Here is a 12679-nt window from a genome sequence, read left to right on the forward strand (position 1 = left end):
GCCGTATTCTTAGGGAAGCTGCATTCGGGGAGCAGAGCACACACACAAATGGGGGGCAACTCCACTTTCACAATTTCCTCTTCTGCAAAATGGGGTTATTAATAGTCCCCCTCATCCCCTCACAGGGGAGGAAATGAGAAAATCCGGGTGAAGGACTTAGGGCCGATCCGTGCGGGCTCTACCTGTTACATTTACAAAGTGCAAAGGACAGGTCATCCGATGACCTGCTGCTCAAGGTCATCCCCTCCACCCGGTGGCTGCTCCCCCAGCCCGTTTAGTGTCCAGACCACAGCTCCACCCGGGGCTGCCCAGGGGAGGCTCAGCAGGCGCGAGGCCCCCGGACTCCGATACCTGAAGGCGGGTTTGTGAGGTTTTTGGAGGGGGGCGGTCCGTGCGGGAGCGGAGGATCGCAGAGAGCTGGGCAGAAACAGCTAGCACGGCGCCCACCCCCGCTGGGAGGCCGCCCAGTTCCGGTCAAGTGTCCGGGAGACGATGCAGACGCAGGGGCAGGGTTAGGCTGGGGTGCTGCCGTGTGGCCGCCCGCCCAGCTCCCCGTGGCCCCCGCTGGCGCCCTGCCCGGAGAGGAAGCGCCTTCCCCCTTACCGGGCAGCCCAGTGCATGCTTCTCTGACTTGGGGTCTCATTCCCCGGAGTAACAGCTGAGGCTGCGGGTCTCTCCCAGAGCGGAGCACACAGCAAATGCTAAATAATTGCTCTCTGAATAGTGTGGTGGAGCCTGCGTCGTCGGGCTCCTTGCTGCCTGAGCTGCCAGTCCAGTCAACACAGTAACCGGAGGGGCCTTCTGCAGAGCGCCCGGCATTCTGCATCCAGCCTGCCTGTGAGGCGGGGTTAGGATTCCCATTTTGCAGAGAAGGAAACCGAAGCTCAGAGAGGCGCCCTGTCCGCGCTGACTGGGTGCACTGGGCCCCCGCGGGAGCCAGACTCCCAAGAAGCGCTTTCCTGGCAATTCCGCGGGGCTTTCTCCACGCCACCGGGCTGGGGCCCTGGGCTCAGCCTGGGCCGCAGACCAGCACTTTGTCCCCTGTCTGGGGGTCCGGATTTGGGCAGGCCCCCAGCTCATACCCGAACCTCCCTCTCGGAGAGCCCCGCTTCAAGAGCTCCGGAGAGGGGGTTGGGGGTGGAGCGGGCAGGGAGGGGAGGCATGTCACCATATATCCCCATCAGATTAAAAAACTAATTTGAAAAGATTAATGTATTCCATTCTTGTTACGCTGGCTCTGATACCTCTGGGCCCGAGGCCGCTCTGCCTCCTGATTATTGAATTTTTATGGCCTGGTAATTAATTGCAGATTCCCTGTTTTGTTCTATTTCTTTTTCTCTGACATTTTAATTTCAACAAAAAGCAGTGGTCTCCATGCAGGTTCTCTCTGGAGATCCTAATGGTCTATAAAACAGAATGACTTATAGACGTGGCACCCACTTCAGTTGGCGAGCGATTGTTTGAAACCTTGCTGATCACGCAAAATTTAATTTTTCCACCTCCCTCCCCCGTTTGCTACTCATTTCTTGTCTCTTGTGCTGTAGTGGCCGTGTCTCAGCTCACAATGGAGGGAGCAAAGTGTCGCCCCAGGATCCTACAGCGCCTTTTCCAGGCAGCTGAAAACAGTCTGTTCTGCGTCTTTTTCCCAGAGGTGCCCCTGTGGTGGTTGTGGTGGTGGTGGGGGGGGGGCTCAGCCTCCCCAGAGAGCGTGAGGATGTGGGCAGCTGCCCGCAGGAGGGGCTGGGGAGGGGGAGACCATTTCTACCCCTCTCAGTTGCCTTTTTGGTCAAATGTAGGTCAAATGCCCCACTAGGCATCAAGGAAGGAACGCTCAGGCTCAGGAGAGTGGAGACAGTGGGAGTCCGGGCTTGCCTTTCCATCCATGCCAGGAAGGGAGGGCTGTGACCCCCCACAAATTCTTAGCCAAACTAGGCCACTGGAAGCAGCTGGTCACAGAAATGGGTCTAGAAGAGGCCCCTGAGTTTCTATCATGGGACCTCCCCCCCAAATTCTACTTCTCCTCCCTGCTAAGATCACACAGGCTGGGTCTTCTCCCCCAGAGGTCCCCAGGACTGCGCAGGGCAGGGGCAGAAGAGTAGGGATATAGATTCAAGTCAGGCCTAAAGGATTGGAATGGGGAAGTGTTCCCAGGCTGCAAGGGTAGGTGAGGGGAGGCAGTAGAGGGCAGTGAGGATTGTAGCGCTCCAGGCCCATCTGAAGACATGACCACCACTAGGCTGTAGCGTAAGCCACCGTATGGGACGATGGGTGCAGTATGGCCAGAGCTGCTGATTTTTCAAGAAAGGTTGAAATTTGGCCGGTAATGTGAAACCTTATAATTTTAAGCATTTGGAATAGACTTTTTTTTTTTTTTTTTTTTAGCACTTCATCAGCCAAACTGAATAGCTCTTTGATCTCTGTGTCTGATCTGGCCCAAGGGACCACTGTTTCCTCTGACTGGGAGCATGGATCAGAGAAGTTAAGACATAGAAGTGGAATCCGTTGGGGCTGCCTGACGCTTCCGCTTCCGCCCTGCTCCCACCTCAGGAATCCTCTTCCTACCTCTGGGCCCTCCATCCCTTTCCCACCCTCAGTGGGCTCTCTGGAGGCACCTTTGACCCTCTCTCCAGGTCTTGCCTTCTGTAGGCCTCTCCACACAGAAGCTTGCAGCCTGAAGTCTGACCACATGTGGGGGAGGTTTGCCAAGCTCCCCAGAGAGGATGGTACCTGTTAACCTATGCCTTCCAGGTGGAGGCGGGGGAGTGCCCTGACTCCAAGGGTTCTGGGGGTGGTGGTGGTGGGGGGTGCTTCAGGCTGAGCGGGTGGATGCAGATAGACCATGAGTTAGGGGCTTCTGGGGCTCCTCAGGCAAGCTGGGAGGACGGAGAGCCATGGCCAGCTCTGGTCTCCATGTGCTGAGATGCTGCAGAGCTGAGGTGGGCGATGCCTCAGAGTGGAATTCACTGTTTGCAGCAGAGTGGATTCTGTTGTTTGCAACAAAGTGAAATCTGCTGTTTGTCACAGAGCAGCTTAGAAGGTTTGCAGTTAAGAGTCTGGCCTGGTACCCGTTCTTCTACGGGACTGACTCTCCCACCTCCAGCGGGCCCTGCTAACAGGCTATCTGATCGACCTCGGAGCTGTTCTGCTTCTTTCTGCCTTGCTAACAGGAACCTGTTGTCGTTTGGGCAATGTAGCCGGCTCAGATGGTCATGACCAACATAGTCCTTTTTTTTTTTTTTTAAAGATTTTATTTATTTATTTGACAGACAGAGATCACAAGTAGGTAGAGCGGCAGCCAGAGAGAGAGAGGAGGAAGCAGGCTTTCTGTGGAGCAGACAGCCCGATGTGGGGCTCGATCCCCGGACACTGGGATTCTGACCTGAGCCGAAGGCAGAGGCTTTAACCCACTGAGCCACCCAGGCGCCCCAACATAGTCCTTTTTTGAAGATAACTTGCTTTCTCACCCTCAGCGAATTTCTGGTCTGGGATAAAAGGGGTGCTGCCTAGGACTTTTTTCTCCTTTTTCTTGTTTAGCTGCTTCTTACCTTGAAAGGTAAGGTTGTATAAAGATGAAATGCTTGGAACCGTAGCAGCCCTCTTGTGACTGTGAGGTAATAATGTTCAGGATTAAAAAACCCAAACAGTAAAGATGGCAAGAGGAAAAGATGAGATGTTGGTCCTTGAAGGTGTTGTTTAGCCACTGAACCAACACCACCCACCGTTTCCCTCCAGATTCCTTGTTACAAGAGAAAAAGGAACCCTTTGTATTTAAGCCATGATTAGCTTATTTCTTTCACTTAAAGTTCAAAAGCATTCTGGATACAGGCCTCCAAACAGTGTGGCCTATATCCACAGGAGTGGTGTAGAGTTGGTACTCAGGTAACCCTGTTTGCTTTTTCTTCAGTCTAGAGTGCCAGATTCCCCACTTTCCTCAAAATCATGCTCTCCAAAAGTGAGGCCTCATTTTCCACAGGGGTGAGCTTCCTCAGAGGAGCTGCCCCATCTCCCATGTCCAGGCCCAGCCCCAACCCCATCCTGATGAGTGCAAATACCAGCACTGGCCATCCCCTACTCCGCGTCCCCTCACAGACCTGTGGTATCCCACTGACACCTCCCGATCCCTGGTGAGGTAGGTGTGCTTACCTATGCCTTATAGGTGACTCTTAGGGGAAATGACTCTTCCAAGGCCTCCTGGTGCACAACCTGGGCAACCTCCCCACTCCAGAGGGAGTCTCTATATTTGCCTCAGGGGCAGGGGCACAGCGGCTTCTGTGACAATGGATGATGGCCAGACCGGGTGGGAGATTTTGTGCAGTGAGCCGGGGATGGGGTTGGGGAAGCCTTTGTTCTCCTGGTGTAATAGGTTTCTGCTGCCTAAGTGCTGTGTAGCAGTCCCAAGTGTCCGTAGCTTCCAGAATAACCATGCGCTTCCCTCTCCTGGGTCAACAGCTTAGCTGCAAGGCCTCTGCTTCCGGTTGTGGGTTCAGAGCTTTTGGAGGCCAGTGGCTGTCTAGGGAGGCTCGCGCCCAGTGGAGGGGACAGGGGCAAGATACCGACCACACAGTGGTTTTCAAGCCTCTGCCTTGGTCGGGTTTGTGGATGTTCCAGGGTCCACAGCAAGCCATTGGCCAGGCCTGAGTCCGGGGCGAGGGCGTGCAGTCTGCCCCCTCTGGGGAGTGGCTCTGTGGGGTCACGTGGCAAAGGGTGTGGGGGTGCGATCCTGTTACGGTGGCAGAAGGAAGAGTCAGGATCAGTGGTCCCATCTACACATAAGTCCCAAGTGGCCCTGTGGGACCCCTGTGGGTACCCCCCCATGGGGACTCCTCTTGGGGTGTTCCCAAAGCTGTAGGCGCAGGGGCTGTGCCTCAGGTAGGGCCTCAGCAGGCAGGTGGGCTGTGTGTTGCCTCCTGCTGGAGCTGGGTTCCCCAGTCTACTTCTTAGAGGAAACACATGAAGCTCTGGGGGTCAGAGTGTTTCTTGAGGCAGCAGGTGACCCCCCCCCACCTCTGCCCACGATCCCTGCCCCTCTGAACCTGGACAGCCCCCACAGAACCTGCCTCCCTGGGAAGGACAGTGTCCTGCAGCTGTCTCCCCGCCCAGCTGCCTGGTGCTCAGTGGCAGCGCGTCCTCCTCCAGGGCTCTAGGAGGGGCAGCCTGGGACCTGAGGATTCAGACTCGTTGCACAGGACACTGCTTTGGTGGCCGGAAGCTGGTCCAGGGACACTACCTTTATCGGTGTTTTGTTTGTTGGCATGGAGTCAACACTAAACAATCAGAAATTGTCACAAGTTCAGATTTGATTTCCATTTCTTTTGAAAAGGCAGAAGAAGGCCTGACAACGGTAGCCCATTTGGACAGGTTAGCTGGCGCTGGGCCATGCTGGTCCCCGGTGGTTTGGGGCCCTGGCCCTGGTCTACACCACTCCCTGTCGCCTCAAACCCAGCACATTTCACCTGTATCTCTTACTGCTGTCTGTCCTGCTAGCTCATGAGCTGTGTGACCTCTGATTTAATGGTTCTCTGGAGGCCCAGAGAGGAGGGGCGTCTGTGCACGGTACGTAGCCAGGAAGGGAGCCTTTTTCTCTCTCTTCCCGAGTAAGAACTTCATCTGCATCCTGGAGAGCAGTCCTCCTTCTAGGGGCCAGCAGTCCAGTGCTGCCTGGTGCTATGGCCTCAGTTTGGGGTCCTCTCCCTTGGGGCAAAGCTGTTCACGTCATGCTGAAGCTCAGAACACCATTGGCCTCACTGCCCTTAGAACACAGTCACCTTGAGGCAAAAAGCCAAGCTGAGATGATGCTTTGGCAGATGCTATGGGGACCCAGGTCCCTGAGCTACACAGGGAATCCCTGTAATGTGTAAAATGGGATACTGACTGATACTTACATAACGCATATGGTGCTCCAGCTACTTCTTGTAACTTCATATTAACTCACTTAGTCCACACTAATCCTCTGAGGGACAAGGTGTAATTTTTTATCTCCATCTGCAGATGAGAAAGCTGAAGCACAGAGAGGTTAAGCAACCTGCCCAAAGTTGCACCATATAAGTGGTAGAGGGGATGGGATTTCATCTTTGATCCTAAGGTTTCAGGGCTTACAGTTCTTAATCACTGAGGTGTCCTAAAGGAAATTCCTACTGAGGTGGCTACTTTTCCTGTAATGTCTTATTTCACCCTGAGACTTGTGCAAAAAGATAAGGTTGGGTTTGGGTGTGAGTGACAGAAAAAATGCAAAAGAATAGCAACTTAACCAAGAGAGAATTTGATTTCAAGAGTTGCAACTTGGAGGTAGTAAGGAGGCTCCAGGACCAACAGGGACACAAGCTTCTACTCCGTTGTGCTGCCATCCTCATCATGTGGCTTCACCTCATTGAACAAAATGGCTGCTTGAGCTCCAGCCATCACATCTTCACCTTAATTTTCAGAAGAAAGAAAAGGACAAAATAGGACTCACGGCTTTCCTTTAACGATACTTCCTGAAGGGACAAAATAGGACTCACGGCTTTCCTTTAACGATACTTCCTGAAGGATACTCCTTGTATTATTTGGTCAGCACTTAGTCATATGGCCGCACTTCAGTTTAGAAATTGTCTTTATTCTAGATCATTATATTCTCAGAGAAAAATCAGTTCTATCATTAAACTTGAAAGGGAGAATGGGTACTGGGAACACTGAGCTGCATTTTACAGATAAAGAAACCAAGGCTCAGAGAGGCAAACAACCAGGTCACACAGCCAGGAAAAGGTGAAGCCTGGACCTTCTGTCCCTGGCCCCTGTGGAACCAATGGGGCTCCAAAGACACACACTGCCAATTTCCTGGGGTGGGTGATGGTGAGGAAGACTGTGGATATGTGCATTCTCCCCTTCCTAGGCCCCAGAAACACCCAGGGCCCAAGTCCTGCTCTCCAGACACTCCCTTGTGCCTTCAAGCACTGGCAGCCGCTCCGGGCCCAGATCCGTCATCCTGGCACCAACCATGCCCTGGGCCTGACTCCATCCATCCCACTAATGCCGGCATCGACTGTGCTCGGGCACGTTCCTGAGGCGGCCTCAAGAGCGCTGAATAATTCAGGCAAGCGTAATGGGATAATGAATTTACTGACAACCCAGTGTGGTCTCGGTACTTACATTTCAAGAAATACTGACTCCCCAGGCCGGCTCAGCAGGCGGGAGACGTACAGATGCCAAGAAACGGTTGCCTCTGCCTGCCTCATGGGGTTCAAGCCCGATTCAGTGGAGACCCTGCTTGGGTCTCGCTGGCTTCCACTGCTGGGGGCCAGTCTGGGGGCCAAGGCTGCCCGGCTGGAACTTCGCGGCGGGGCAGAAGTGGAACCGAAGAAGCTGGGGAGGAAGAGCTGGCCAGGAGATCAGTAGCCCTCGGTCTCGCACGCCCTTTTTATGACCAGGGAAACTGAGGCGGTGGAGGGGTGAGCCCGTTCTCTCCACCCTGAGCCCTGTGGCTGGGGATGCGGGGATGACTTAGGGCTCTGGGGATGAGACCTGCTTGTTTTCCTTCTAGACCGCTGGTGGGCACTTCCCCCAGCTGCTGGAGCGTTGCTGCTAATGGCTCACAGCTGCCCCTTCCCAGGAGGCGATTCCGGGGCAGCCGAGGGCAGCGCCACCCAGAAGGCCGCACACCAGCTCACACAAGCTGGGTGGACTGTGGCCCACGGCGGGCTGATGCGGTACAGCCGGCCACCCCACGCCTCAGGGTAGGACTAGCTCTGTGATGACGTCCATGCTCCAGAACCCTCAGTGGGACCAGACTGCGGCTACACCCCGGCTGAGACCACATTCATCATTAGCTTTTCCCCTTGCCCTAGGGTGCTTCCCCTCCTTTCCTCAGAGCCTCTCCCAGTAAACCCTCTGAATAGGGATCCTGGATTCAGGCTGTGCTTCTGCGGAACCCATGTAAGACACCCTGCATTTCCTGGTCCAAACCCTCCCTTCTGAAGACTTCTCCCAGTGTGCTAAGAGGGATTCAGAGCCAGGAATGTTTGGCCCTAAGCTAGGCTCTGCTGTGTGACGATGAAGAAATCACTTCTGTGCCCTGGGCCTTGGTTTACCCATTTACATGTTTGGGGTCAGGGGAAGCTCCCTCTGGTCCCTCCCAGCTCTGAAGGTCTGTGATCTAACCTGAGATGCCAAGAAGCCCTCTCCTGCCCATACCTATCCCCACATGTGCATGGAGCCCTACTACTGGGGCATCGCCTTTTCTCAGGACTTTTAAGATGCAAAAGCATCTTGAGACGAGGATGAGTTTCACATTAGGAGGTCAGGCTGGTCAGAGTCTCTCAAGGTGGGATCCTTAGATCATCTGCAATGGAATCCAGGGCCTGAAAGGGTGTTTATTAGTAGTAATACCCCCTCCCCCATCCTTTTAAAAAATTATTATTATTACCATACAATGTATTTATTTCAGGGGTACAGGTCTGTGACTCATCAGTCTTACACAATTCACGGCACTCCCCATAGCACATGCCCTCCCCAGTGTCCATCCCCGATCCACCCCAGCCCTCCACCCCCTCCCCTCCAGCAGCCCTTGGTTTGTTTCCTGAGATTAAGAGTCTCTTATGGTTTGTCTCTCTCTCTGGTTTCATCTTGTTTCATTTTTCCCTCCCTTTCCCTATGATCCTCTGTCTTGTTTCTCATATTCCTCATATCATTGAGATCATGTGATAATTGTCTTTCTCTGATTGACTTAATTCGCTCAGCATAATACCCTCTAGTTCCACCCATGTCATTGCAAATGGCAAGATTTGGGGTTTTTTAATGGTTGCATAGTATTCCATTACACACACACACACACACACACACACACACACACACACACCCCTTCTTTATCCATTCATCTGTTGATGGACTTCTGGGCTTTTTCCATAGTTTGGCTATTGTGGACATTGCTGCTATAAACTTGGGGTGCACATGCCCCTTTGGATCACTACATTTGTGTCTTTAGCGTAAATACCCAGTAGTGCAATTGCTGGGTGGTAGGGTAGCCCTATTTTTAACTTTTTGAGGAACCTCCATACTGTTTTCCAGAGTGGCTGTACCAGCTTGCATTCCCACCAACAGTGTAGGAGGGTTCCCCTTTCTCCTCATCCTCACCAACATCTGTCATTTTCTGACTTGTTAATTTCAGCCATTCTGACTGGTGTGAGGTGGTATCTCACTGTGGTTTTGAGTTATATTTCCCTGATGCTGAGTGATGTGGAGCACTTTTTCATGTGTCTGTTGGCCATTTGGATGGCCCCACCCTACTTTTTAAATGTGGTATGTGATGTCTGGAGCTCCAGCAGCTATCTTTGAACCATGAAGAAACAGCATGAAATATAAAGAGCAAGGTAATAAGGATGGTGAACAGAAATATAGAAACTGGTTTCCAGTGATGTCCTCAATTATTGCATAAAACCTGAAAATATCTACCTCTAAAATCTCAGTGTATGGAAGAATTATCTTGATTGCTCAAGGATATCTTGGTTGACTTTTCTGTTATTTGCTGCCCAAAGCATTCCAAACAAATCAACACTATATTATAATAACAATCCTGTAAATTAGGGATGACTATTAGCTCAGAGAGGTTAAGTGAAATAATGACGGTCACATAGCTGGCAAATGGCAGCTTTCTTTTGACCTGGACCTTTCAAGTTTGGAGGAATTTCAATTATTAATAAGAGTTTTAATTCCTGTGTTCTCTGCCCTGTGTGTCCGACTGTAGTCTGACCCCAGGGAATAAGCCCCCTTCCTTGCCATTCTGGTCTTTGGTCATTCCCTCCTCCATCCATCCCACCCTGGGTATTAGCTTAGAGACCTGGGAAAAATGGGATGGGGAGAAGGAGTTGGTGGGTAGCCACCATTCCTTCCTTCCTGGTGTTTCCCTAACAAGTGTGGCCAAATTTGGGGGCCAAAGACTGGAGAGAAGGTCAAACCCATTTTGGAGATAATTCTAACTTTTAAACAGTCCTAGACCCTTGTGGGAGTGTTACAGCAAAAGAGAGGGAGAGGAGCCTAGAGACACAAAAAATAGACAGAGGTGGGGAAGAAGAGGGTGAGAGAGGTGGAACGAGGGTAAGAGGAGGGTAGGAGGAAGGGAGACGAGAAGGATGTAGGTTTCAGAGATAAATGTTCAGACAAACGTGATGATGAACCTCAGCTCGGGCCCAGACTAGAATGTTCCCTCCTCCTCCAACTTCAGCTTCTTCATCCTGTGACTGAGTAGACGGGAACATCTCCCTTGTACGGAGGTTGGCAAGGACAGAGGGTGCAGTACTGACGTAACAGAGGCTCAGCAAGTGGGCACTCCTGCCCGGCACATACTAGACACAGCTGGAGAGGGAATTAGCATACTGGAAGACAAATCTGAAAATACTACACATCATTCAGCACAGAACGAAAAATGGAAGAGAGGTGAAGAGACATGGAAGATGCAATGCAAAGCTCGAAGATCTGTCTTGTCAGCTTTTGGAAAGCAAGGATAATGGGAGAGAGATGCTTAAAGAGATAGTAGCTGAGAATTTGTCATGATTATTTAAAAAATGAGTCCTCGGGAAGTGAGGCAGCCCAGAAATCCCTGTGGCCATGGTGTTATACAAGGCAGGTGGACTTGTCAACCCGGGAGCGAGGTTCTGTCTATCCAAGCCTGCTGCCATGCGGAGACTCTGGGTGAAGCCACCGTCACCAGTGGGCAAAACCTTCCACTTAGGACTTCGGGGATAAGAAGGAAGGAGAATACATTAAACTCAAAGTCATTGGACAGGATAGCAGTGAGATTCACTTCCAAGTGAAAATGATAACACATCTCAAGAAACTCAAAGGATTGAAATGTCAGGATGCCTGGATGACTCAGTTGGTTAAGCATCTGCTTTTGGCTCAGGTCATGATCCCAGGGTCCTTGGATCAAGTCCCTCATCAGGCTCCTTGCTCAGCAGGGAGCCTGCTTCTCCCTCTGCCTGCTGCTCCCCCTGCTTGTGCTTTCTCTCTCTCTGACAAAGAAATAAATAAAATCTTAAAGAAAAAAAAAGAATTGTACCACCGAAGACAGGGAGTTTCAATGAATTTACTCAGGTTTCTCTTTGAAGGTCAGAGAATTGCTGATAATCACACAAAGGACTGGGAATGGAGGAAGAAGATGTGATTGAAGTTTATCAGGAATAGAAAGGGGGTCATAAATGATTTAGATTTTCTTTTTATCTTTTTCTTCACCCTCAATCCTTTTTTATTTTTAAAAATAGTTATTTTGTAATGTGGTATTCAATATGGAATTGAAAACTGGCCCCCCCTTCTCCTTAAAACATCTAGTAATTTGAATTCTTGTGTCCATTGTTCATTATCCCTTGTTTTCATTGTGCTGATTTTTGATGGTCAAACCTCAGCCACCTTCATATCATGCTCTCCTTTTTAAAAAATTACATGTGTGCACAGAGAGGCCACCTTTTCCAGGATTGCATTTTCAAGTTTCTAATAAGACTGACCAACACAAGTGTCCACAATGACTTTCCCATTGACCCTGAAGTTCTTGGGCATGTTTGCTTCCCTCTGGGAGTATGACTTCCAGAGGGAGATGGAAGTTTTTCAGGGAACTGAACTGTGGGAAAATGACCTCTCCTTAACTTGAAGCTACTTTTAAAATTTAAGGGTCTGGACTAAAAGATGAGAAATACCAGCCTGGAGTCAAGATGACAGAGATGGTAAGAGTAATGACTGGTTCCAAAGATGGCTTCACTGAAGAGAAAGCATTTTTAAGATTAAAGAAAAGTCTTGTCAGGAGATCTAGAAAAGTTCTAATTTTCATTAGCAGTTAATAAAGTTATTCATGCAGAAGTATATTCAGCAGAACCTTGCTCTTTTTAAAATTTTATTTCTACTTTTTGGCCTGGGATATGTTTTAAATGGATATTGTCTGTACCACCTTCATTAAAACAAGCAAAAATATTTGTAAAAAAAATAAAAAATAAAAAAACCCTCTGTGAATCCTCAAATTCAAGAATTCCAGTGAATCCCAAACAGGATACATAAAAATAAGTCCATACATAGATACATCATAGTCAAATTGAAGAAAGACAAGGATAAGGAGAAGATCTTTAAAAGACAGCAAGAAAAAGTTTTTGTTGTTCATAAATGTTGTAGCAATGAAAGAAGAGGAGTAGATTTAAAGGACTTTGAAAAAGTCATACCAACCAAAAACTGTATGCCTCAATTCCCAATAAGACTGAAATAGTTCTTCTTCTTCTTCTTCTCCTTCTTCTTCTTTTTTGTTTTAAAGATCTTACTTATGTATTTGAGAGAGAGCACTAGAGAGAGAGAGAGAGAGAGAGAGAGAGAGAGGATGAGCAGGCAGAAGGAGAGGGAGAAGCAGGCTCTCTGCTGAGCAAGGAGCTGGATGTAGTGTTCGATCCCAAGACCCTGAGATCATGAAATGACCCACAGGCAGATGCTTAACTGACTGAGCCATCCAGGTGCCCCTGAAATATTTTCTCTCTCTCTTTTAAAATAATTTATTTATTTATTTAACACAGAGAGAGAGATCACAAGTAGGCAGAGAGGCAGGCAGAGAGAGAGGGGGAAGCAGGCTCCCTGCTGAGCAAAAAGCCTGATGTGGGGCTTGATCCCAGGACCCTGAGATCTTGACCTGAGCTGAAGGAAGAGGCTTAACCCCCTGAGCCACCCATGCATCCCCTGAAAT

The sequence above is a fragment of the Mustela erminea genome, chromosome 14, assembly GCF_009829155.1.
Source record: "Mustela erminea isolate mMusErm1 chromosome 14, mMusErm1.Pri, whole genome shotgun sequence".
Taxonomy (NCBI): domain Eukaryota; kingdom Metazoa; phylum Chordata; class Mammalia; order Carnivora; family Mustelidae; genus Mustela; species Mustela erminea.